Source organism: Planococcus citri, chromosome 1 (assembly GCF_950023065.1).
Source record: "Planococcus citri chromosome 1, ihPlaCitr1.1, whole genome shotgun sequence".
Lineage (NCBI taxonomy): Eukaryota > Metazoa > Arthropoda > Insecta > Hemiptera > Pseudococcidae > Planococcus > Planococcus citri.
Window position 1 is genome coordinate 24313488 of NC_088677.1, and position 25860 is coordinate 24339347.

The 25860-nt window shown below is 33.8% G+C and overlaps 1 protein-coding gene across 4 annotated transcripts in view; it reads left to right on the forward strand.

Annotated features, from left to right (window-relative positions):
• The window catches only part of Oct-TyrR (Octopamine-Tyramine receptor), a 769263-nt gene that overhangs the window by 175789 nt on the left and 567614 nt on the right, over positions 1–25860 (forward strand). The gene's annotated exons all lie outside the window — the stretch shown is intronic.

Here is a 25860-nt window from a genome sequence, read left to right on the forward strand (position 1 = left end):
GTTGACATGATCCTAGCAATACAGATTTTTGACTCTGTATTTAAAGACTAATAACAATGAAAATATCTTACTTTTAGATGAAGTCATTTTCAACTCACTTACTATCAACTCTGGATAACAATGATCTTAAGTTTTAGTGAGGATCTCCTATGCGAAAAGTTGCTAGTAATAAAATCTGCTCACTTTTTCACATGCTACCCATTGTGGCAGTTTTTTTCCTCCGAAGCAACGAAAACTCAATTTCAGGATGAAAAGTGCTTGCTGAAAAATTGCGGGTCACCCTACTGCCTATGGTATGTCATCTAGCTAGGTATTCATGCTTACTTTTGAACCGAGTATATTTTGTATAAATTTCTCTTCTTTTAGACGGAATAAAATTGAGAGCATATGAGATCTTTCTCAGGGCGTTTATTATAAGTACTTAGTATAACAACATAACATACTTTATACAGGTTTAAAAATATAATAGTCATCGATTCGATATAATAACCATTATTTTTATAAAGTAGGAAAAAAATACAACGTTGCCAATAGTATCTAAATATCACAATTTGTAGAACTTTGAGCTTTTTTCGTATCTAATTTATCTAGCTTAGCGCGGAGGAGGTGCCGTTTCACTGCCCCAACTGTCTCGGCGCGAGGCACGAGAAGAGGGACAGTTCAACTGACACCCCCAATAATTTTTGTGATTTCGTTTGTCAGCTCAACTTGCGTAATATAGTTTTCAAACTGTCCTAGGAAGCGATGCGGATGATATTTGTTATTTTCGTCGAACACAATACCAGAGCTGGGAAACAAATTTATGAAATTTTGCTCTGTTGGTAGACTGACTTGGATTTGCTGTGGCGGAATCTCGAAATTTGCCATTTCACCGTCAAGACGAGTATTGATCGTTGTTGTCATATGCGCTGAAATTTGCGTATATAAATTGTTGCATTTTTCTTCAAACACTTTGGTAAAGTCTGCTTTCAGTCTGGTTTCCATTTCCGCTACTTTGGCATCAATTTTAGCATTTATTTCGTCCTCTGTTAACACCATATTGACTTCGATTATTTCAGGTTCGGACACAGACAACGTTTTGGAATGGAAGATTTGAGAACAAAGAACTAATTTGATTTTCGTAAAAATTCTCGAATATTTCGATACTAGGTGGATTTATTTCTAAGACGGATGGTTTCTCTTTGAATTTACGAGTATTTTTCTTTGGTTCTATTCGATGCATTCGCGTTTACGTAAAGAAAGAATCGGCGACGGATTCGGCGTGATCGGTCTTAAAAGCGATCTATCCGACTACACGTTACGCGGAATTTTGGCGATTTTCAGGTGCCATAAAGTTATCGTCATTTTTGTGACAAAATAATGAATGCACCTGGATAAAATTTAGCAGCATTTGTGCGTTTTAAACTGTCCTCGAAACGGTCAGCTTTTGGTGTTTTGCATGCTACCATTAGATATATAGATATTAATATTCATTAAATATTTAACATTTCAATAAGCAGAGCAATAAACATGAAGTACTTACAATTATATTTAAGTTGGCTGCTTGTTTGCAGTTTTTGTCGTACTGTGGAATTATGTCTTCGATCGCTACATATTCGGGCGTGTGCTTATATTCAACTGATATGTACTACGCTGCAGCATAACTCCAATTTCGACAATATACTTAATCACTAAGATGAAACGTTCGGTTACCTACTTCTGGATTTTCTCTCATAAATTTTGGGAGATTTTCTTTTTTAATTTTACATACATTTTTTGAGTGGTCGTAACATATCCAGCCTTAGAACACTCGTACTGCATGGTGTAGCATAGCTACCTGTATGTGCCCGCGAGTATATCAATTGATATCATCTAGGTATTAAAGTCACACGGCTGATGACATTTTTTCACTCCATATTAAAAAAAAAATATGATGATAACTTACCTAAATGAAAACAAAATGTTTTAAATTATGTAAATTTATATTGGCCATTGCAGGAGAGATCCAACGCTGGTGACCTACCTCGATAATAAACACTTTTAGCGAGTCGATCGCGTGATTTATTGATTGTGACAGTTTCATGGTACCTACGATTTTTATAATTTTTGGATGATTTGGTAGAGAGGGCGGAAACAATGCCATGGTGTCTTTTTAGTGTGGGCAGGTTTAGGTGTAAAATGAGAAAAAATCGTGTGAATTTTTTTTGTTTTGTTTTGCTGGAAAATGTTTAATTAGATCTTTTACAGTTGTTTAGCATTTCTAACAAAGTCAAATATTCTATTGGAGAAATGAAATGCATCTGAAAAAAATTTAGCGCGTTGATCATGTTTTTAAAAAATGTCTTCAAAATCATCTGCTTCGGGAGTTTTCCAAGCTGTCATTACCTACTCGTATTTTGCGCTATATGTTTACACGGAAAAAAAATTATGGATAATTTTTACTATTTCACACAGTAACCGGATCCCATTCAAAAATTTTGCGATTTTTACTATGAGATTAGTAAATTTTACTATGAGAATAATAAATTTTACCTAATTCTATAGGTAAAATGTGTTTTTTGGCTGAGTAAAAATCACTATTATTTTTGGATTGGATCCGGTTACTATACTGAAATAGTAATTTTTATTGTTTTTTTTTCAGTGTATGGATGGCTGGAACAACACTACTTTTGTCGCAGAAATTGAGCGATTCTTTGCATTTGCAGCTGATAATTTCATGTCAACTTCAGAAGTCTACTCATGAGCATGGCGTTCCCCTAAGCATGATTCCCTATTTTGATGGGAAGCTTTTTCTAGTAAATTCAAATTGCTTACTTACAGTACCTATTAGCAATTCAAAGTAAACGGAATATGGTACCTTCCCAAAGATGATCGAGCTTGCTGATGTGAGAATAATTCAATGTCCACGAAGTAAACGACTCTGGATTTTGCTTTTCGAATTTCGAGAAGAAATTCCTCCAGCGTCGGATCAATATTCTGGTCGGAGTCGGAGATTTCTAGATCTCGAAGAATGTTTCTTTCAAGTTCATCGGACGAAATTTTGTGAAAAATTTTACACGATTTCTAGGGTTGTCCACTTGTAAAATTTTTTGAAATGTTCAAGAGCCACCCCTACACATATTTTTTTACTTCAGGGGTAGGTATAGTTCACCAAAGAAATTACAGCCAAATTGGTGTAGATTAATCCGTGCCTTTCGGCCTCCCATGTTTGTACAAGATTTAACATAGGATGTTGTATAAGTTATGTATAAAGAGTGAAAATACAGTTCTGACTTGATATCTTCAAAATTTAGTGTTTTGACCATGAAATGAAAACATATGAACAACATCGAGGAATTGAATAGCATTTTTAATCTGAGGGGATCACAATTTTCACAATATTTTGGGATTTGTTGCTTCTCAACAAAGGATTCCTCAGAGTTGAAAATGTACCTAAACAACCTTGGAAGTTGTTCATATGTTGGCTTTTCAAGGTCAAACCCATCAATTTCAGAAAAATCCAGTCAAAACCGATGTTTTGCTTTTTTAATATTGTAAGATCCTGTTTCAAATTCCATATAATGATATCAAGGGGCCGAGATGAGAGGCACAGGTTAAACTGTGTCGATTTGGCTGAATTTTTTTAATGAACTACGTACCTAGCCTACCTACCTCTGAAAGGAAAACATGAACGAGTTAGAGAGTGCAAATTTAGCAAAAAAAAGTTGTTGCCATTGTATTTTTTTAGTAGTTGAAAAATTTTCCTTGTGGATATATGTATGTAATTAGGTATATGTATTTATCGTTTATATTTTTATGCAAGTATAAGTACCAGAATTCAGCCTCAGTGAAATAATCAATTAGCAGCATAGGACCATAGGACAATTATTAAAATATTACTTACTATAATATGTTGATTGAATCACTAAGCTTCGTAATTGTGAATTTATTTGCCACGTCTACTGTTGTTCTCAGACAGAACCCAAAAGAAGCAATGATAAAACGCTGTTTGTGTGTATGTGTGTTTTCATTTTACCAAAAAAATAGCCCTAAGCATTTTTTTAAAAAGGTCACGAGGAGCAGCTAGTAGCAGAGAATAAAATATGTATTTTCTAAAGTCTTGACAAATTCAGGATGTGATCAATAATTGACGAGGTTTCAGCTGAAAATAATCCATGAAGATTCGAGGAAGGGGGCTGCAAGCCTCCAAATGTGATTGAACTCGATCAAAACATGATCATCAGCATAATTTTTTGTGTTTTAGGGTACCTACCATAAAGTTGGTAATTTTCGTGACAAAATAATGAAGGAACGTGGAGGAATAAAATGCACCTGAAAAGAATTTTGCACTTTCAGGGTATCTAACAGGTAGTGCAAGCAGTGAAAGTAGTGAAAAAGTAGTGATTTTTAAAATGGGTAGTGAAAGTAGTGAAAAAGTAGTGAATTTTGTTAAAAAGGTAGTGAAAAAATGAAAAAAATTCAAATTCGTTCCTTTTTCTCGATCTTTATTCCGTAGAAAAGAGCTCATTTTTCGACTTTTTTAGAACTTGAATTACATATTTTTGAGAGCTTTTGCCCTCGCTGCGCTCGGGCTGTTTACTATTTTCCCCCGTGGACAACTATTGTTCAAATTCAAGAAATGTTCAAAGTTTGAATTAAAAAAATGAACTCCTCCCTGCATGAAGAAATTTTTTTTTCACTTCTCGAAACATGAATTTTTGAAAGCTTCTGCCCTCGCTTTGCTCGGGCTCGTTTGCTTTTTTTTCAATTTTAATCAACAAAAAAATCATTTGAATTTCAAAATTATGGAAGCAAAGTAATATGCTTCTTATAATTAACCAATTCATCACACTAAAAATCATCGTTTTTTACATACATGTGCGTCTCTCTCGAAATTGAAAATTTGGTTTGTTAAAAAAAAGTTTTTTATTCGCCCAATTTCATTACATGAGCAAGAACCTTCAACGTGAAAAAAACTCAAAAATTGAAATGATAAATTGATAAAATTATATTTTTGACATCCGCTTGCTTGAAAAAAAATCGTGGGATGTGGAAAACATTGGAAAACTAAAAGCGAAAAATTCTAATGTTAATTTTGCCCCCCCTCCCCCGGCTCCTTTTTTTAATAAAATCTTCAGTGTTTGAAAAATGTTCTGCTAAAGTCCTGATTTTTTATTTTGAAATTTTGTATTGACACCTTGTCTTATAACGAATGTAATAAGGTCATTTATTTGTATTGTTATTTTCAATAATGTTCAATAATTTTGATTGAAATTACAAATTTCTTTCCAGTTTCAATTTTTGAAAAAATTTTCATGTGAAAAAATTTGACTATTTTTTTGTGTGTAGGGAGAGGGGGGGGGTGGTCAAGTGGATGACTTTCGGAAAATTTGGTTGAAAAAAGGTAGTGAAAAAAGTAGTGAAAAAGTAGTGATTTTTTCAACAAAAAATCCGTTAGATACCTTGACTTTAATCATATGCTTATAAAGGTCTTCGAAACCGTCAGTCTTGAGGGTTTGGAAAGCTGTCATCGCTTATTTTACGCTATGTTTATGGCTGGTACAAGTACTTTTATCGCAGAAATTGGGCGGTTTTTTGTATTTGGAGCTAATAATATCCATACCGCCTCTTTTTTTGCATGATTTCTAATCGATTTTTATTATTAGACTTGTAACATGCAAGTATCTACTTCTAGGTAGTTTCAGAACACTCATACTGCACGATTGTGCAGCTTAACTATATGTATGTCTATGTAGATGTACTTACATATACATACCTACGAGTATATCAATACTGAAGTGATACCTAACGGTGATAGAAATTTTTCACTCCATCTTACAAACAAAAAAAAAACAGTGAAAATAACTTACCTCGATAAAGAACATTTTTACGTGTTGTGATAAAAGTCACGATGAGTTCACTAATGGCGTGTTGATGCATTGCTATTGTGACAAGTCCATCTCAAGCATGAGAAAGAAAACTGTCTGGGTGTATGATTTTTTGTTGGTTGCTGGAAAGTGTTTGTTTGAATCTCCTAAAGTTACTTAGCTTTTCTCACAAAGTCAACCACTCTAGCTCTGGAGCAAAACCCTCTAGAGAAGCAGCATTGAACCGGAATAAAATTCTCAGTTTTCGACTAAAAAGTTCTGACCAAAGTTGATCAGCATAAAATTCTCTACAAAATAGTTCCAAACATGACCACATTACATCAGCTTCAACTCCTTTGACGGCACCCCGTGTAATGACATTTTTCTTTTTGCATTACCCCCGGGAAGGGTAGGTAAAGTATCTATGCTGATTAGTACATATGTATGTACTTGTTGAGATCAGTTTACAAGACTGTTGGGAGGATTTTATAGCTTCATTTATTCATACAGTTAGCTGTTAGCAGAATCGACATTCGAAAGGCAATAGCCTACTTTTCTTGTCCTATCAATTTGGTCAATACGACTAAATGATCTTCGAAGTACGTGAAGAATACTGGTAGTTCTTTAGATTGACCTAGGTTAGTGATATCTGTGGAAGAAATCTTTCATGTGGCCAGTTGGCAGAAGGTTGAGAAAGTATTAATTCGACCTTTTTTAATGGCGTGACTTACTAGACTAGTAAGTTTCACGTAGCGACATCTGTATACATAAGGTCATAAGGTGAAACGCAAACCAGTATTCGTCGAGAATTCGAGATATTGTACTAACTTACTGCAGTTATTTTGAAGCGATGTATCGATAATGAGGTCTTTTCTTACGTGTTCCCCGAGGTCAACATAAATGTTAGTTGGGGGAAAGTTTCAGAAAATGTGTTGTGAGGTTAAAATTTCATTAAAGTTGTAAGTCCTTAATTTCTTTTTGAAAATGACATTTTTGGGAGTGCTTTTATAGGGGTTGAAGTTGATGTGATGGGGGCCATGTTTAGTATCATTTTGTAGTTTGTAGGGAATTTTATGCTAAATCAAACTTCAGTCTGAGGTACTCTTAGCGGAGGTAGAGTATTTTTCGCCTTATCGTCGAAAAACTAAAACATTGGACTTATTCTACCTTCTTCTCCCCCTGCCCTGGTGAGTGGCTGACTTTGTGAGGAATGCTAAATGAGACTTTATTATGTTCTCGACAGCAGAAAATCTTCAATAAGACCGGATTTCTCGAATTCAGCTGGAAATATTCATTTTAATGCTCCCAGATTATGGGACATGATTTGAAAAATAATAGACTACCTACTTTATTTCTAAAGGAACTAGAAAAAATTTCTCAAATTTTGTTCTAGTTAGTTATATTTAGGTATTGAAAATATCTTACCTACCTCAAAATATTCGTATTCCAACAATTGGACTGATAGGTAGCTTTCAGTGTATGGGGATTCTTGTACAGCTCCTCGAATCCATTATCCCAATCGGGCATTTTCCTGAACACCCATTCCCCCACCTAACCTACATAGGTCTAGGTACATGCTTATTGCCAGGGTGTCTACAGCACGAAAAAAGTACGAATTTACGAAAAAAGCACGAAATTTGAAAATGACCCAAAAAAGTACGAAAAAACGTCAAAAATGTACGAAATTTACGAAATTTGTACGAAATTTTGAAAGGATTCCATTGTTAATTTTCCGACAAAGTCACCAATATATCCTCAAAATTCTTATTTTTTCAAAAATTTTCGCCCTCGCTTCGCTCGGGCCAATTTAGTGCCTTTTCCCCGCAAACAATTTCAAAAAACATTGATAAAATTAAAAAAAATTGAGATGAAAAAAAAAGTTTCTTACATTAAAATTGATATTGTTCTACTTTTCAAACTACAATTTTCTAAAGCTTTTGCCATCGCTTCGCTTGGGATTCTTTTCTTTTCTTTTTCAAAATTGAAATTCTTCAAAAAAATATATCAATTTAATATTCAATTTTTATAGTTTCAAATTTTTAAAAACTTTCGCCCTTGCTTCGCTCGGGCAATTTTTTTTCTTCTTTTAAAATTGGAAAAAAATCACATTTGAGCCCCCAAAAATTCAAAACAGAAAGTGAAAATTTTTGTAAATCTTATGATTATGAGTGACATCAATCAGCAAAATGGGTATTTTTTCCCTATTTCTGTTGACCAATTTTCAATTAAACCCCCTCCCCCTCTCAAAAGACCTCTATGGGCAAATTATATTCGTTCCGGTCTCGTATTGGCTCTTGACGGTCCAGACCACACTGCTCAGCACGTTCAAATTTTGATTTTTGTGGCCGAAATGACATGACACACCCCCTCCCCTCCATGTAGATTCAAAGTATGACTATTAATATATTGTACGAAAAAAATACGATAAAAGTACGAAAAAGGTACGAAATTTTGTTTTCTGGATTTAGTAGACACCCTGATTGCCTATACCTATTTCAAGTCCACCAACTTGGAGTGTCATTTTTTTGAATTTTTATTCATGCGCGAACAGTTCTTGGTGATGAAATTTGATCAATTTTCGACGTACTCTACATATTTTGGGAATTTTCTTCTGGAAGCAGCGAGAACTCGAGGTCGAGACCTATTTCAGAATGGAAAACACTTGCTGGAAAATAGCTAATCTCCCAAATAATTTTACCTATTTTGGGCACTTTTCACGAATGCTTCAAAGAATAAGTATTTATGAACAAATTATTCCCCAAAGAAGGACTATATTTTGTTAGAAATCTTTTTTAATAAATCGAGGATTCAGTTCATTTTAGAAATATGAAATGAACAGAATATGACACCTTCCCTTGATGTGGGTCTATTCTTAAGAACTTATGCGAAGTGTTCAGATAGCGAAAATAGATTTTTTGCATTTCTTTAACTTTTGAAAATTTGTCAAAAATTCAAAAACCAAGTTCAGCTTCTTGAAATTTTGATTAAGAGGGTTTTTATAAAACCAAGTTAGAAACATTTTCAACATGATTTTTTTATTCCTTATTCTCTTTTTCTCTCTCCACGCAAACTTAATAAATTTGGCACTTTTTCATGTAGGTATTTTTAATTTTTAACAAATTTCATCAAATTTTATTACTTTGATGATTTTCCAAGATTTAAATACATTTTTCGAGTGTTTTAAACCACTTCAACTCGTTTTTATTAGTTCTTATGGAATCTTTACAACTTTTTCTACATTTTGCTTAATTTTGTCATTAAGGTCATTTGGTCAAATACTCGTATTATTGGAAAATGTTGTCAATTTCAAGTTTCGAGTAAGTGCGTAATTTTAACGATAATTTATGCAATTTTGGTTGCAATTTTTCAAATTTTAGTGAATATCAGCCTTTTTTTATGTTTGGTAGTTTTTATAGTGAGTGTAAAGCTTCTTGAAAGTGTTTTTAAAGCACTTTCATGTATGTAGGTTTTTTTAAACGCTTTTCAAGCTTTTTTTGAATCAAATTTCACTGAAATGTTATTATAATTTCACGTCTTTTAAAAAATAAGTACTTTCAGTACAATCTTTATGAGTGTTTTACATCATTTTAACACGTTTTTAACGCTGTTTTGGCAAAATTGAAAGAAAAAGCTTTTGAAACCCACTTTAAAAATACTGGAAAAATCACCAAAAAAAAAAAAATATGGTGAGAAATTTCTAAAATGGTAGTGGTATAATTGAATAGGAGATCACCAGACAATTGGTAGACAAATCCCGAGAATATAAATTCAGAGCTCACAAGAAAATTATTCTTAAAAACACTAAAAAAATTTGTTAAAAAATTACTTAAAAAAATTACTTACCATTGGTGTTTATACCTAAATAACTACTGTGTAGTGTGTGTCAATGACGTGCGTGTATCAATGAACGTGGTTTCTTACATGGTTCGAATTTGTCCATTTTCAAACTCCCTAGGGCAATCACGATTGCTTTTTGCCCATCTTTTACGTTTAAAATATTGATTACGAGGCCAGGGTGTGGCTGAAACAAAAAATTGAAAAAAAAAAAAAGAAAATTACTTACTATCCTAACAAGGACCTCGCGTCTACGTCAGTAGTGGGCTAGGGACTCTCGTGCCCCATGTTGGGCGCCAATGTTGGGGGATTGATTACTTTACCCAGTACCCACCCTAGGGACCCTCTCTGTCCTAAGTCTCAAGAGGGTACCACTAGCTTCGGGGTCTGAACAGGCCTAGGCCTTGGCCTTATGTAATCATCCAACCAATGCACAGTGCACACCCCTATCAACACACCTATAAAAAGACACCATACTGCGTATAGAAAGGTATATTGTATAGAAGTGCACAACTAGTGTCAGATGTCTAACATCTGCCAGATACAACTAATATAGTTCTTCTGCTGAGCATTCAATCTACGGCTTGCACACAGTGTGAAACATGCTTCGCCAAGTATAAAAGATTGAACTACCACGAGGCAGACATCTGTGGCTCCAGCTACTTCCGAGTGGAACTAATCCACCAGAGGGGACTGACATAATCAGTGTAGCCTCCGCCTGGGCATAAATTCCCATCTAGGTGGGTAACTTGGAGTCCTTAGTCCCCACTACACTGCTGTGTCTGGAAGATAGGTACGTACATCCGGTTTAAAAATCTTGAAAAAATCGTGCACGACGAATTCGAATTCAACAAAGCTGATGATCCGACGAAAAGAATAAAGGTTGGTGACCTCGTCGTTACTGTTGTAAAATTTGCAATTTTTAAAGGTAGACGGGCTCACCTTTAACAAGGGACTCGTAAGGCGTTTTCTCCGGACTTCAATAATTTTATTGTCTGACTCTGAACTCTACCACAAAACTGCCAGCTCATCCGCGAGGCGAATTCGTCTCATCGTCTCGTCTTGATCAAATTTACCATCAAAGAAATGTATTGGTAGATAATAATGTGGGCCATACTCTTCACGACAATCAGTTCATTTTTTGTTAGCCAAGGTGGTAATGCTGTTCTTCCTGCAAAATAGACTTCGAATGTAAATTTTTATGCAATCAACATCTGAGTGTAAGGGAAGTGTTGTTATTTATTCCATGTCATGAATGTGGATAAGATTGTAAAATTAATGGCTTGCAAGTCTGCAAATTTTTCCACGGTTTTGAAGCTTTTTAAGCTGTTTGATAGATTTTTCCCCTATTAATTTTATAAGATTACTGTTGTTTACAATTTCGTAGCTATTGAATACGTCTCTGGTTGTTGACCAAAAAGTGTTTTTTTTTGGAGGGGGGCTTCTTTAGAAGAATGCCCGCAAGCTGACTACTCAAAAGCAGAGGAGAGAATGAGGGTTCGTTTATTATGCTAAATTATAAAGCTTAAATCGATTTGTGTGTAGAGTTTATGAAAATCCTCAATAAATTGTCACCAGCAGCTAATAGCCAACTACATACATTCTGATTCAAACAGGGACACCCTGTATGTTGATAAAGAAGTTAAATTTTCCATTACTTTTGATCTTCTGGTAGTAGGTACACTGGAACGTCTTCGTCGTCGTCTTCGTCATAGCATGTTCTTGAGTTTCTTTTACTTATCGTATCTACATTACAGAAGAAGAGATAATTTAAACAAAATCTAATCCTTTGAAAAGTTACATAAACACGCAAATTTCTAATGAACGTCAAATTCCCTGCAACGTATTAGTATAATATGTATATGGCTTTTTATACACTTTTGTATGTACATAGTACTACCAACCAACTATACATAAGTACGTGTCGAGTCTGTTTCGGAAGAATATCGTGTGTAGAAGGCGGCGAATGCGAATTTTAATGCCTTCGGTGAAACATTCTCCATCTCCAACGTATACCTCGTACGATTCGATTACTTACCCTTCGTACAAGAGAGTAATTAGGTTGGCTTGTTTTCGCCTTCTTCGTTCAGTTCGTTTACTTTTATCATTTTCTGATCCGTTGTTAAATAGATTTTCATCTCGGGTTCAAATATGAAATGAAAATGTTCGCCCACGTTCGACTTTCCTCGATACCACTACCCTACTACCGCAGAATGCCGTTTTGCCAATTTATATTTTTTAGGTCGAATTTACACGTACACATCGAGTTCAACAGGTACATATTCCTAATGATTTTGTCGTCGTGTATTTCCATAACATTGTGAGTCTGAATTCGGCACGTTTGTGTAATTTCAACGAGTTTGAAAAATATAGGGTGTTTGAAAATGGGCCACGAGTTGCCGAATGAGTGTCACAACGACGACGGAAGAAGGATGGCTGGGAGAGATTTTTTTCCTGGTGTGAAATATCAGCATGGGTGGTGTGTTGACGGCGTGCTGTCTGTTTTGTGGTTCGTTTTTGTAAATAATCAATTAGTATTCTTACTCGTGTGCCTGTAATATGTTGTATTGTTTAATGCTTGCTGAATTTTGCAAATCTGGTCTACGCGTATATCGAATCGATGAAGCTTGATTGATGAAATTTTTAAGAATTTGAGAGAAGTATAGATGCACTTCTGTGGTTCCTCTGATCGTTTCATGAGATCTTGAAGGTACCTATTTGATAAAAGTTTGAAGCTAAAACGTAAAAAAATAAAACCTTACTTACTTCGGGTTCGATATTAATTCAATTCCATGAATTTAGTGTATCTTTCATTGTTGCAAAAAAAACGTTTTTTAAAAAAAAAAAAAAAAACAAAAAACAGTTTTTCTTGTATGTTTAAAACAAATTTTTTGTTTTAAACACAAATTCAAGTGTAAAATTTGACCTGTTTTAAACGTTTAAAACAAAAAATTTCGTTTTTTCAGTGTGTAAATGTGGTTTGAGATTCAGTTTTTTTGTTTTTTTAGACATTTTTGGTACTTTGCAACTTTGTTTGATTTTATTGTTCTGGTTCAATCAAAAAAATAAATGTAACTAAAATTCAAAAAATATATTTTTGCCTTTAGGTATGTTTTATACCCAGAGTCCCAGAATTCATTTTTTAAAAATTTCTTGATAATTCTATGGTCAAAAATCTCGAAATAATTAAAAAAAACAAAAAAAAACAAGTCTAAAAAAAACAAGTTTTAAACAATAAAAACAGTTTTAAATATAAATTATGCTTTAAACATCAATGTTTTGTTCTCAGCATTGAAAATGGCTGTTTTAAACGATGTTTTAAACAAACGAGTTTTAAACAACCAACACTGGTATCTTTATCAGAAGGTACTACCTATATATGTATATACTACTATTTATGTTGATTTCCAAAGCCAACTTGTGAAATTCCAACAGAAACAAAAGCCAAGTTGACAGAAATTTGCTATGAAGTTTCATCACCTGAAAATATTTCAAATTTTCTCTCAAGTTTTTTTGCAACCTTTAAAAAACGAAATTTGAACGCATCATTTCAGTCTTTTTTTTTCAACAGCTTCGGTTGCTCACATGAAAAATTTCTTGCATCATGAACAAATTACAACAAAACTGGGTAAGATGCCTCGAGATGTTTCTTGTTTTCAGAAAAATTTTATTTTGAAACTTTCGAGATTCAAAAAAAAAAATTGGTAAAAAGTTAAAATCCTCTATCTAGCAGAAGTGTTCATGTTTTCAAATTTTGAAAATTTTCCATTTTGTTATCCTATAAAATGGAAAGTTGTATAATGAGGAAAAGCTGAAAAAATTTGAAAACGTTAAAATTTCGTGTTGAGATTTGAAGGTAATTTCAACGAAAAAATAATTGTAAAATTATCAAATTTTTCAAAATAAAATAGTCCAAAAATTAGTACATATAAAAGTGATCAGAAATCTAAAATCATCATTTTCCTTATAAATCCAGTACCTAACACACCAAAAATATGAGAATTTTTTCTCTTAGAAAATTTTGATGCTGGAATTTCAAGGTGAAATTTCTCAAAATCTCAAATCCCTGTGACATTTGACCCGGTTTCATCACAATTTTTTGTGATGTGAAAATTTTTCCACGTGCGCTATCGAAGTTGTCAAAGAAAGAGAATGAAATGCTGTGTTTTGAAACGCTGAATTTTTTCTTTGTGGGTTCTACAAAAAAGTTGAGGAGAAAAGAAGTATGAATATTTTCATGTGATGAAAAATTTTATGGCAAATTATCATTTTGTATTTTGTTTCCATTTGTATCATACAATATTTCAATGAATCCGTAATTTTCAGAGTGAAATTAATTTTTTTCCAAATATTATTATCGTTCAATTTTTCAGTCCAACTTGTAGTTGCCTACATTCTGTAGTTGAAGTTTTCCCTAAATTATTGAAAATGAGCCTTCAACTTACCTATCTAAGAGTCACAAGTCCCTACAACTCTTTGTGAAAACCAATGAATCGAAGACTTGGCTTCATCACTTAGACTATTGTGTTTGAATTATTCAACGTTGGAAGTTATGTGAATTACCTTCTCATTTATAAGTATGCATTTCATACCAGAGTAGGTCGAGAAAAAAGAAAAACTGCTTACTTCCTGAGTTGTTTCATTGCGAAGCCAGTGTTTCAATATCATAGATATCCCCAAAAGTTTGCATCCAACTAGCTCATGAAGTGTCCATCCATTACAATTTTAGCTTTCAGTTTTGAGTTAAGCTCCCACAGTGAAATTTTGAATGATAAAATTTTCAAAAATCGTACCCTGAAGCTTAAGTTTTTCCCACAGATGTTGAGGGGAAATTCTGACCTACGCGCTTGCATATGAGACCTCTTTAATTTTTTCATTCAACTAAATTTCTCATCCTACATTTTTCAAGAATTATTAAAATTTTCATCAAAAATTGAGAATTTGAATAATTTTCGAGAAATATAATAAGAAAAATTAAGTTGCATGCGAAAATGAAATAAGACCATTGTGCAACCAGGTGGGTCAGAATTTTCCCGCGACAACACCGTGGAAAAAAATCCAAGTGTCGTGCTATAATTTTTTAAAATCCTAAAGGAACTTAAAATTTTACTATGGGAGTTGAACTCAGAAACTGGCAGCTAAAATTTTAATAGTGTGGTACTTGGACAACAAGGGCTACCACTGAGACCACTTCCATCCAAATTCCAGGGGGACGCTTCATGCAGTTCCCTAGTAAATGTTTTAGTTGGTCACAGTGAATGATGATGATGATGATGATAGCCCATGATTGGTTGATGGACTGAAGTGATAACATTCCACCAATCATACGCATCCATTTCACGTTGTCAGTCAACCTACATTTCTACAAAAAATTTCTTTGGGTTCTTATCTATTTTTTTAAAATTTGTGATTGTCAACATCTGAACATGAAGCGTTTAATTTTTGCGGGCTCCTTTTACACTGGTTTTCCATTTGCTTAGTTTTGATAATGTTATAATGGTGATATCCTCCTGTTATTTTTTTCACTCAGAAACTCCTGCAAGGTGTTCAGTTATCAACTGCAGTAGTGCTAGGTAATATTTTCTTAGCCTTAGAATCTCTTCCTGCTGGTAATACTCGTAAATTGAAATTCAGAGAATGGATTGGAAGGTGCATCACATACTATACAAGTACAACGAAATGTCACCTTGTTATTTTGTTCACATGATGATTTTTTCTTTTATGAATTTCACATACTGTTGAAGTTCCTCAATTTATTAGAAAAATAAGACTTACAGGCTTACCTAGAGAGGTTATAACTTCCATCACTAACTTGAACTTCATAGCAGATTGCTATCGTTGTCAAATTGCCTCATTGGTTAATGGTCAGTACAGTGTTCACTGTTGGTGTTCCTTGCCTGACTTTGACCACCTAGAGATTAGGATATTTTTAATCAGCTGAAATCTCTGGATGTGAACTTATTTCTCGATTGTAACTTCAATCAAAACCATGGTTCGCTAACCTTTACTTGGACTTTAATTTCCAAATTTTGAATTTTTTCATTCAAGATAGACCTTTAATCAATAATGATTTTGTAATCCTTTTTATAGTCATTGAGGTTTCGGACAAAATGTTGAACCTGAGTTAATTTTGCTTTAACTAATAGGCTTTTATCTCAATTTTTGATCACACAAAGAATTCTTTTCACTTTCTGTACCTAATCGAATGAAAGATACATGAATACTGGATCACAGTTGCATAGTAGAGATGAATTTGATTCAATCAATACTTCTTTCTAATCAGTTTAACAGTATGCCTATGCCTGAGTAAGGCCTCAATCGTTGACTCATCAGCGAGTTAAGTGTGTATTTTAACTTTGGCTGTGATGGACCGAATGAAATAATCCACTAAAACACACAGCTGCCGTTTGTTCACTGATTACAAATTGAAATTGATTGCTGAATCCTGCCAAGGGTCCATTTTGGGCAATGTTGGACGAGAAAAAATGAAGATTGCTTACTGTGGTAGAGTTGGCTGCTTTCTAGTTTGGATGAACTCCTCGACCTCATTGAGTCATTGAGTATTTTTAGTTTTTCAGTGTACCTACTCGTCACAGTTCCGTGATTGCAGTGGCATAGCCAAGGGAGGAGCAACTAGTGTAACTGCCCGCTTTCCGGATTAAAATTGAAAATAAAACGTGCAAAAATGGGTGTTTTTTGTGTTTTTTAAAACTATTTTTCAAAAAATGAAACCAGGAATTTTCCCAGGGGCGTCCTCATGATGACCGCCATACCCTTATAGAGTTTGAAATGTCCTAGGTAAAGAAAAAAAAAATGAAAGTTCACTTACTTCAAGTGCTCCCAGCCATATGAAATTTCTAATAAACTGGAAATTGGTCGTTTCATGAAATCTTGGAGTTTCTTGATAAGAGTTCAAAGCTATAACGTAAAAAAATGAAACCTTACCTACTTCCCTACTTCCGGTTCGATTGATTTTGTTCTTTCTTGATAATTGTTCAACAGTTTAATTTTTAGAGTTTCAAATCTCTTCCACGTTTTTTCAGCTAATGGATCTGTAATGCTGTTACGTCTTTTAGATCATTCATTAATTCATTTTTTTCATAAAAAATTGCCCAACAAGGCGAATTTTCACCTCGTGTGCATTAATGAGAATTGGGAGTTTTAAACTATTCTCTGAAATTCTTTTTTTTACGTATCTTCTTGGTTTTTGGGTCGAAGAAGTCGGTGTGATTTGAAATTATTCGAAAATTACTGAAACGGTTATTTCCAAGATTTTCAGAATGTTTTACCACTGTTCTAATTTTCAAAATTTTTGCGATGTTCCCATCTCTCCTCTCAAATTATCATGAGATTCTGCTAACCCAAATGTATGATTTGATTGGAGCCTTTGCTTCGTATGAGTATAATTTTCATACTGAACGTCGAAAAGTCCTTTTGGACAGTCTTGCACCTTAGGTACCCATGCTCCATGTCCATACATTATGTTACAACAATGTTACAGAATAAATATTCGTAGATACGTGACCTGTTAGACACAAAATGGATTATCCATTAATGTGGATTTAAAACGGTCAAGGGATGGACCAAAACTAAGGAGTCCAATAAATATATGTGGAATTCAAAAATTTACACACAATAACTTGCACTTGAAAATACTTTAAGACATGAAGGGTTCACTGAATTTTCTCAAAGCAACCTGTAGGTACACCTCTACTGATTTTCGAAGCCAAATTGTGAGATGCAGATAGAAACAAAAAGCCAAGTCGACAAAAATTTGCGGTGAAGTTTCATCATCTGAAAATGTTTCAAATTCCTTTCAACGTTTTTTCACAACTCTTCAAAACGAAATCTAAACGCAGCATTTCAGTTCTTTTTTTGACTGCTTCTACAGCTCACATAAAAAAATTCTTGCATCATGGCAAATTTGGAATGAAACTGAGTAAGATGCCGTGAGATGTTCCTAATTAGAGAAATTTCATTTCAAAACTTTGAGATTCAGAAGAAATGGGTAAAAAATTGAAATCCTCTGTAGCAGAAGTGTTCATATGTTTTCAAATGTTGAAAATTTCCCCTCTTTTGTCCTATAAAATGGAAAGTTGCATAATGAGCAAAAGCTACATAACATGTTGTTGAAGTTTTCACTAAATTATTCGAAAAATCAGAGTTCAACTTACCTCAGATCCGTAACGGTGTGTTGAAACGCTTATTTCATTTTGAAACTTTGAGATTCAGAAAAAAAAAATTGGTAAAAAATTGAAATCCTCTAGCAGAAGTGTTCATGGTTTCAATTTTTGAAAATTTTCCATTTTTCATTCTAGGTATAGAATGGAAAGTTGTGTAGTGAAGAAAAGCTAAAAAATTTTGAAAACTTGTTAAAATTTCCTGTTGGGATTTGAAGGAAGATTGCAATGAAAAATTGTAAAATTATCAAATTTTTCAAAATAAAATAGTCCAAAAATTAGTTAGGTAGATACATATAAAAGTGATCGGAAATCTAAAATCATTATTTTATATACAAATCCATGTAATAGGTACATCAAGAAGTTGTCAAAGAAAGGGAATGTAATGCTGTGTTTTGAAGGGCTGAATTTTTTCTTTGTGGGCTCTGAGGTATGAAAATTTTATGGAAAATTATCAGTTTAATACATAGTTACTCAAGTATTTGTTTCCATTTGTATCGTATTGTATCGTACAATTTTAATAAATCCGTAATTTTCAGACTGAATTAAATTTTTTTTTCAAAATACCGTTCAATTTTTGAGTCCACTACCAGGATGAAAGTCTGTTTTTTTCTAAATGGGGTTTCCTCTAATAAAAATTTCCTACCGATCGGACGTATGTGATTGATTTTTTTCTCACGAGTACTCGGTGGCTTGTTTCTCGATGCAGAAACACGGTAGTTTCGGCACTACACGTTTTAGACCACCCAGTCTGTCAAACACCGACTGTGGAATTACGTTGGGCCTCGACGAATTGCTCTCCAATGTTTAATTTTCAACACAGTAAAATCTTTGGAACATGACTGATTCTTGACTAGGTATACGAGTACTGTAGCCATCTACATACGACATCACAGTCCTCTGTTAGCAATTGCTAGCTATTTATTTGTAAGTCCCAAGTATGCATTTCATACCAGAATAGGACGAGAAAAAAAATTACTTACTTGGTTGCCTCGCTGCGAAGCCAGCATTATCCATGTGACCACGGTTTTTTCGATTTCGTGATAGGGGTAGGTGTGTGAAAATTGGTACCTCTATAGGGTGGGTATAGAAATATCAAGTACCCCTCCCCTCCCAAAAAGTTTGTTGCCAAGACCTCATGAAGTGTCCTTTAAGGATTTGGATGGAAAATGGTCCCAGTGGTAACTTTTGGCCCGAGTGCCAAATCATTAAAATCTTAGCTGCCAGTTAAAAGTTTTAGCTCCCACAGTAAAATTTTCTTTCAAAAACTTTGCGCACTGTTTTGAAGTTTTTCCTCAATTAATTTGAAATACACTATAAGACTTCAGGCTTACCAGAGGAATAATCGCACATTCAGAAAGTATTCATGTCACAATAAATGGCAATAAACCTTAAGTTACCTATTTTTCCATTCATGACACCGAATAGCATTATAAATCAAAATCAAGCCTTCTGAAACATCCGATATTCCAAGATGAAAATACATGATAACAAGCATTTTTGAAACTAGAAAAAAATACTTACATGCTAAAATAAAATAAGTTTGAGTGAAAAAAGAAATTATTGAAAAAAAAACAAGGTAGCGACTTCAGTGATAGTTATTCAAACTGCAAATGTTTAAAGGTGTTTGCTTTTGGGGGGATTAAAATTGATGGACAAATGTTTCGTTATAGAGAGCTTTTTTATTTTCATTGCGGTTTCTGATAAAATGTCAAGCCTCAGTCAATTTTGCATTAACCAACAGGCTTTTATCTCAATTCTCGATCACATAAAGAATGCTCTTCATTTTCTGTACCTAATCAAATGAAAAAATACATAATTAAATATTGGACGTGAATTAGATTCATTCAATGCCTTATTCTAATCAATTTAACAGTGAACCCTCGTAGGGTTTGAAATGTACTTTGGTAAAAAAAAAGTTTACTTACTCCAAACTAATTGGTGCTTGATGGAAATGTTGTAGTTTTTTGAATTGGAACCAGCGCAGGAAGATTTTCACGCTATCTGAAGCGTTGGTTTTTTTTTCGAACATTGGAGAATCCTAAAATCCGCCGCGCTGGACGCTTCAAAATGAAATCGAAATTACATATTACCAATCGACTCGAGACCTCGTAAATTGGCTACAAAACCAAATTTCAGTCATTCATGTTGATTTTATCAATTTTTGATATTGTTTTTGCATGAGAAATGAACAAAATTTGAATTTCCAAAAATTGCCAAAAATCAAATCATGAATTTCAGTGAGTAGTTAGCTTAAATTTTTTGCTAAGGTGTATTTTGGGATCCTGTGTCGATTCCCCTTCACCCGGTTCAAACATTTTTGTGCCAAATCAGATTTTCTTGATAAGAGTTTAAGACTGTTGCATGTTGTTTTTTATTCTAAAATGTGGTTTCTTCTGCCCAATGTCCTGTTGTTGAAGTTTTTCCTAAATTATTCAAAAAATATGACTTCAGCTTACCTCATCCTTTATCAATTGAACATTACTATAAATAGCTGATTTTCTGCTTTGAATCTTATACTTGTCGACTTCACTTCAGAAATGGATAGTCAGCCGTTGAAAAATCAGGCAAGGATAATTTATCCTAAAATTTGAGGGAGAGTGATGTGATATTCACAGTATATTTTTATGTATTCTAAGAATTGCTCTTTAATGGTATGGGCTACAAACGTTGTGCAGTGTTAAATTTAATTTTCAAGACAGTAAAGTCCTTGACACATGACCGATTTTTGACTATAGAATAGATATCTACATGCGACTGTCCTCTGATAGCAATAACCACCCACTTTTTTGTAAGTAGGTAGGTATGCATTTCGTACCAGAGAAGGACGAGAAAAAAGAAAAACTACTTACTTGGTACCCATTAAAAAAAAATTCTTTCGGTAACATCTGAGTCTGGCTCTTTATTGAGGGGTCCGCTGGTTTTCCATTTGCTTAGTCTCATTAATGTTATGAAAATATCTTCCTAAAACTTTTTTGTCCAGAAACTCCTGCAATGTGTTCAATTAATTATGGACTGCGCAGTAGTCCTGGGTAATCTCTTGTTAGCCTTAGAATCTCTGTGAACTGAGGAGGCTTGAAGGTTTTTGATCCCTTCTTCCTGCTGGTAAGAAATTGAAATCTAGACAATGGATTGGAAAGTACCAGAACGGAATGTCACCTTGTTATTTTTTTTCACAAAATGAGGATTTTCTCTTTTATAAACTTTTCACACGGTTGGAAGTTTTTCCTCAATTAATTTGAAAAATAAGTAGCTCTCTTTTCATCAGCCTTTTTTTTGAAAGTGCGAAGCTGGTCATTAATTCTTCCGAATGCGCCACCTACAGTAAGTAAATATATAATTTGTACTTTTCAACAAAACTTTTATCAAAAAATGAAACAAAGAATTTTCTCAGGGCGTCCTCCTGAAATGTCCTTTGGTAAAGAAAAACAAAGTTTACTTGCTCCAAACTGATTGTGCTCCCAAATATAGTCTTGATAAAATCTTCTGTGGACTCATGGAACTATTTAATCATGTTCAATGTGATTTAACCAGTATGGTTTGTCAATTTTTTGTTAGATTACATTGTAAGTAAATTGATGACACCACTATCCGCAAAGTTATTGAAGAGATTTATATTTTTCTGTATTCGAAGAATTGTTCTCCAATGTTATGGGCTACAAACTTAGGCAGTGTTGAATTAAATTTTCAAGTCAGTGAAATCCTTGACACATGGCCGATTCTTGACTATAGCATAGATATCTACATGCAACTGTCCTCTGTTAGCAATAACCACCCACTTTTTTGTAAGTAGGTATGCATTTCATATACCAAAGAAAGACGAAAAAAAAAAGAAAAACTAGTTACTTGGTAGCCTTGCTCTGAAAACCAATACCAGTTTGAATATATTTTGTAATTTTCTATTGTGAACATCTGAACATGAGGCGTTCATTTTTTTGGCTCTTTATTGGGCGGTCCGCTGGTTTTCCATTTGCTTAGTCGCAATAATGCAATGGCAATCTTCTTCTTCCTGCAACTTTTTTGTTCAGAAACTCCTGCAAGGTGTGCAAATTATCAACTACAGTAGTCCCCTGGATAATCTCCTGTTAGCTTTAGAATCTCTGTGAACTAAAGAGGCTTCAAAATTTTTAATCCCTTAACTTCTTTCTGCTGGTAAGAAATTGAATTAATCTAGACAAGGGAATGGAAGGTACCACAACAGAATGTCACCTTGTTATTTTTTTTTTCACATGAGGATTTTCTCTTTTATAAACTTCGCTCACTGTTGGAAGTTTTCCCTCAATTAATTTGAAAAATAAGACTTCAGGCTTACCTATCGGTTACATTTTTGTGACGCTAGTTATTTATTGTCAACTTCGCAGTGTAGTATGCTCCTCTGGCCCACTTTTCGTCAGCCTTACTTTTTTGAAGGTGAGGAGCTCATCATTAATCCTTCCGAATGCGCCATCTTTGAGTAAATATTAATTGTACTTTTCAACAAAAATTATATGGTGTCATTTTTTCATTTAAAAAAAAAAAAAAATGCAACCTGAGTCATCCTAAAATGTGTGTGTTCTTTGTCTGGCCAGGACTATCTAGAGATTGGGATATTTTTAGAATTTTGAATTTTTCCATTCAAGACAGGCCTAATTAATGATACATAATTTTGTAATTGTTTTTATTGTCATTGAAGTATCTGTCAAAATGTCAAGCCTGAGTCAATTTTGCTTCAACAAACAGGCTTTTATCTCAATTTTCGATCACATAAAGAATTCTCTTCATTTTCATTTCCTTACCTAATCAAATGAAGAATACATAAAAATACTGTCGATGAATTAGACATTAGACTCATTCAATACCTAATTCTAATCAATTTAACAGTATATTTATACGCCTGAGAAAGGCCTCAATCTTTGACTCAGCAAGTCGAGTTTAGTGTGCTGTATTTTAACTTTTACTGTGATGGGTCGACTGAAATAATTCATCTAAACACACAGCTGCCATTTGGTTGCAGATTATAAGTTGAAATTGATTGCTGAATCCTGCCAAGAGTCCATTTGGCCTTTGGTTGGGGCAATATTGGACGAGAAAAAATGAAAATTGCTTACTTAGTGGTTGGCTACTCTTCTTGAAGATATGTATTTTTTAATAAACTGCACCGATTCTATCAATATCTCTAGTTCTCTACATTTTGCAGTTTTTAAATGTACTCGACGTGTTCCATGATAGCAGGGACATAGCCGAGGCGGAGCAACTGGGGTGACTGTCCCCTTTCCGGACGATAATTCAAAATAAAACGTGCAATAATTTGGTAAAGGAAAAATAAGTTAACTTACTCCAAACTAATATTGCGCTTGATGGAAATTAAAGTATTCAACTCTTTTTAAGTTTCCTATTTAAATTCACGAGAGAAAATGATCACATCACTTCAAATTTGGAATAAAACCGGATCACATGTTGCAAAGGTTTTCAGCTCTGATAAAAATTTCATTTTAGAATTTCAAAATTCTAAAAAAAAAAGAATGAAAATTTTTGACACTTGATACGGTAAAATTTTTCCCAGAAATAGGCACCTACCTACTGAAAAGATGATGAATTTAAACCAGCGCAGGAAGATTTTGAAAATATGTGCCCTAATATTGAATCGGAAAGGTCGTAAAGATGGTAAATCTGAGTTTGGAAGTATCGAATTTCATTTTCATTTCACGCTATCTGAAGCGTTATTTTTTTTCGAAAGTTGGAGAGTCCAAAAATTTACCGGACGCTTCAGAATGGATTGAAACTTTCACCAATCGACTCGAGATCTCGAAAATAGGCTACAAACCAAATTTCAGTCATTCATGTTAATTTTATCAATTTTTGATTTTTTTTTCATGAAAAATGAGCTAAATTTGAATTTTTTAAATAATCTAAAAATCAAATTATGAATTTCATCAGTAAGTAAATACCTTAAATTTTTGCTAGAGGTGTATTTTGGGATCCTGTTTCGATTCCCCTTCGTCCAGTTCGAGCATTTTTGTGCAAATGTGATTTTCTTGATAAGAGATCAGAGTTGAAACGTAAAAAAATAAAACTTTACCTACTTCCGCGGTTTGATTAATTTTTGAGTACTATTTCCGCGGTTTGATTAATTTTTGAGTACTATTTAACGTCTAGTGGTCCAAGTTTTACTGTTTCAAATCCCTACTACTTCTTTTCAGCTCACAGTGGGTCTTAGATGCTGTTATGGTCTTTAGATCATCCGTACCTCAATTTATCAATAAAGAATTGTCGAATCAGGCGAATTTCAGCCATTTTTAAAACTTTTAGTGTAAATTAATGAGAATTGCGAGTTTCAAATCGACAGAAACTTGCTATGAAGTATTATCACCTGAAAATGTTTCAAATTCCTTTCCAAGTTGGAATCCCTGACACATGACTGCATTTTGACTATAGCGTAGCTATCTACATTATTACGTCTGCCCTCTGTTAGCAATTACTACCCTTCTCTTTTCTAAGTACATATGCATTTCATACCAGAGAAAGACGAGAAAAAAGAAAAACCCATTAAAAAAAATTTCTGATGTGAACATTTTGATGATGACACGTTCATTTTTTGGCTCTTTTTGAGGGGTCCGCTGGTTTTCCATTTGCTTAGTCGCATTAATGTTATGACTGAAGTAATATTACTTTAGTTATGACATATCTTCCTGCAACTTTTTTGTCCAGAAACTCCTGCAAAGTGTTCAATAATCGACTACAGTGGTCCTGGGTAATCTCTTGTTAGCCTTTGAATCTCTGTGAACTGAGGAGGCTTGAAAATTGTTGATCCCTTAACTTCAACCTGCTGGTAAGAAATTGAAATCTAGACAATAATGGATTGGAATGTACCAAAACGGAAGGTCACGTTGTTATTTTTTTCATAAAATGAGGTTTTTCTCTTTGATGTTGCACACTGTTGAAGTTTTTCCTCGATCAATTTGAAAAATAAGACTTCAGGCTTACCTATAGGTTACATTATTAGTGACGCTATATATCAGCTATGTTCCTGTAGTCCACTTTTTTGAAGGTGCGGAGCTCGTCATTAATTCTTCCAAAGTTCATTGAAGGTGTCAATACGAAAGATTTGAAAAGTAAAGAAAAAAGTATGAATTTCAGGTTGTACCTACATTATTCTGTTCTACTCGGCAGCCATAAGAAAAAAATGTATATGTATTATGTAGTATGTAATCTACGTTGAAATGTGAATACATATATAAGTTTCGGCACGCCAAGTTGACGTTATATCAACAATTATCAATTTTAAAGCTGTTACTTATGATGAAAATGGAATGTTTTGATTTCTAAATTCCATAATTCGGGTCCTAATGAATTCAACAGCCGAAAAATCATAATCAATACTTTGTTAATGGTTGTTTTAAAAATCCCAAGAAAGACGTCACCTCTAAATATTAATTTTTGTACTTTTCAACAAAAATTTTATGGCGTCATTTTTTCACCAAAAAGACCAAATTAGAGGGTAAGACCTTGAGATTACAAAAAGAAAAAAAAATACGCAACTGACTCACCCTAAATGTCTGTGTTCTTTGTCTGGCCAAGACTATCTAGAGATGGGGATATTTTTAGCCAGCGGAAATCTCTGGGTAATAACTTCTTACTTGACTGTAACTTTCATCAAAATCAGGGCTCGCCTATTAACATTTATTTGCACTTTAATTTTAAAATTTTGAATTTTTTCATTCGAAATGAGCCTAATCAGTGATAATTTTGTAATCTTTTTTATTGTCATTGAGGTATATCTGGCATAATGTTAAGCCTCGGTCAATTTTGCATTAACAAGCAGGCTTTGACCTCAATTTTCGATCACATGAAGAATTCTCTTCATTTTCTGTACCTAATCAAATGATGAAAAATACATACATAAATACTGGAGATTAATTACTAATTAGGTTCATTCAATACCTCTTCTAATCAATTTAACAGTATTCATACGCCTGAGAAAGACCTCAATCGTTGACTCAAAAAATTGAGTCTAATACGTATAGTGTGTAACTGTATGTCAA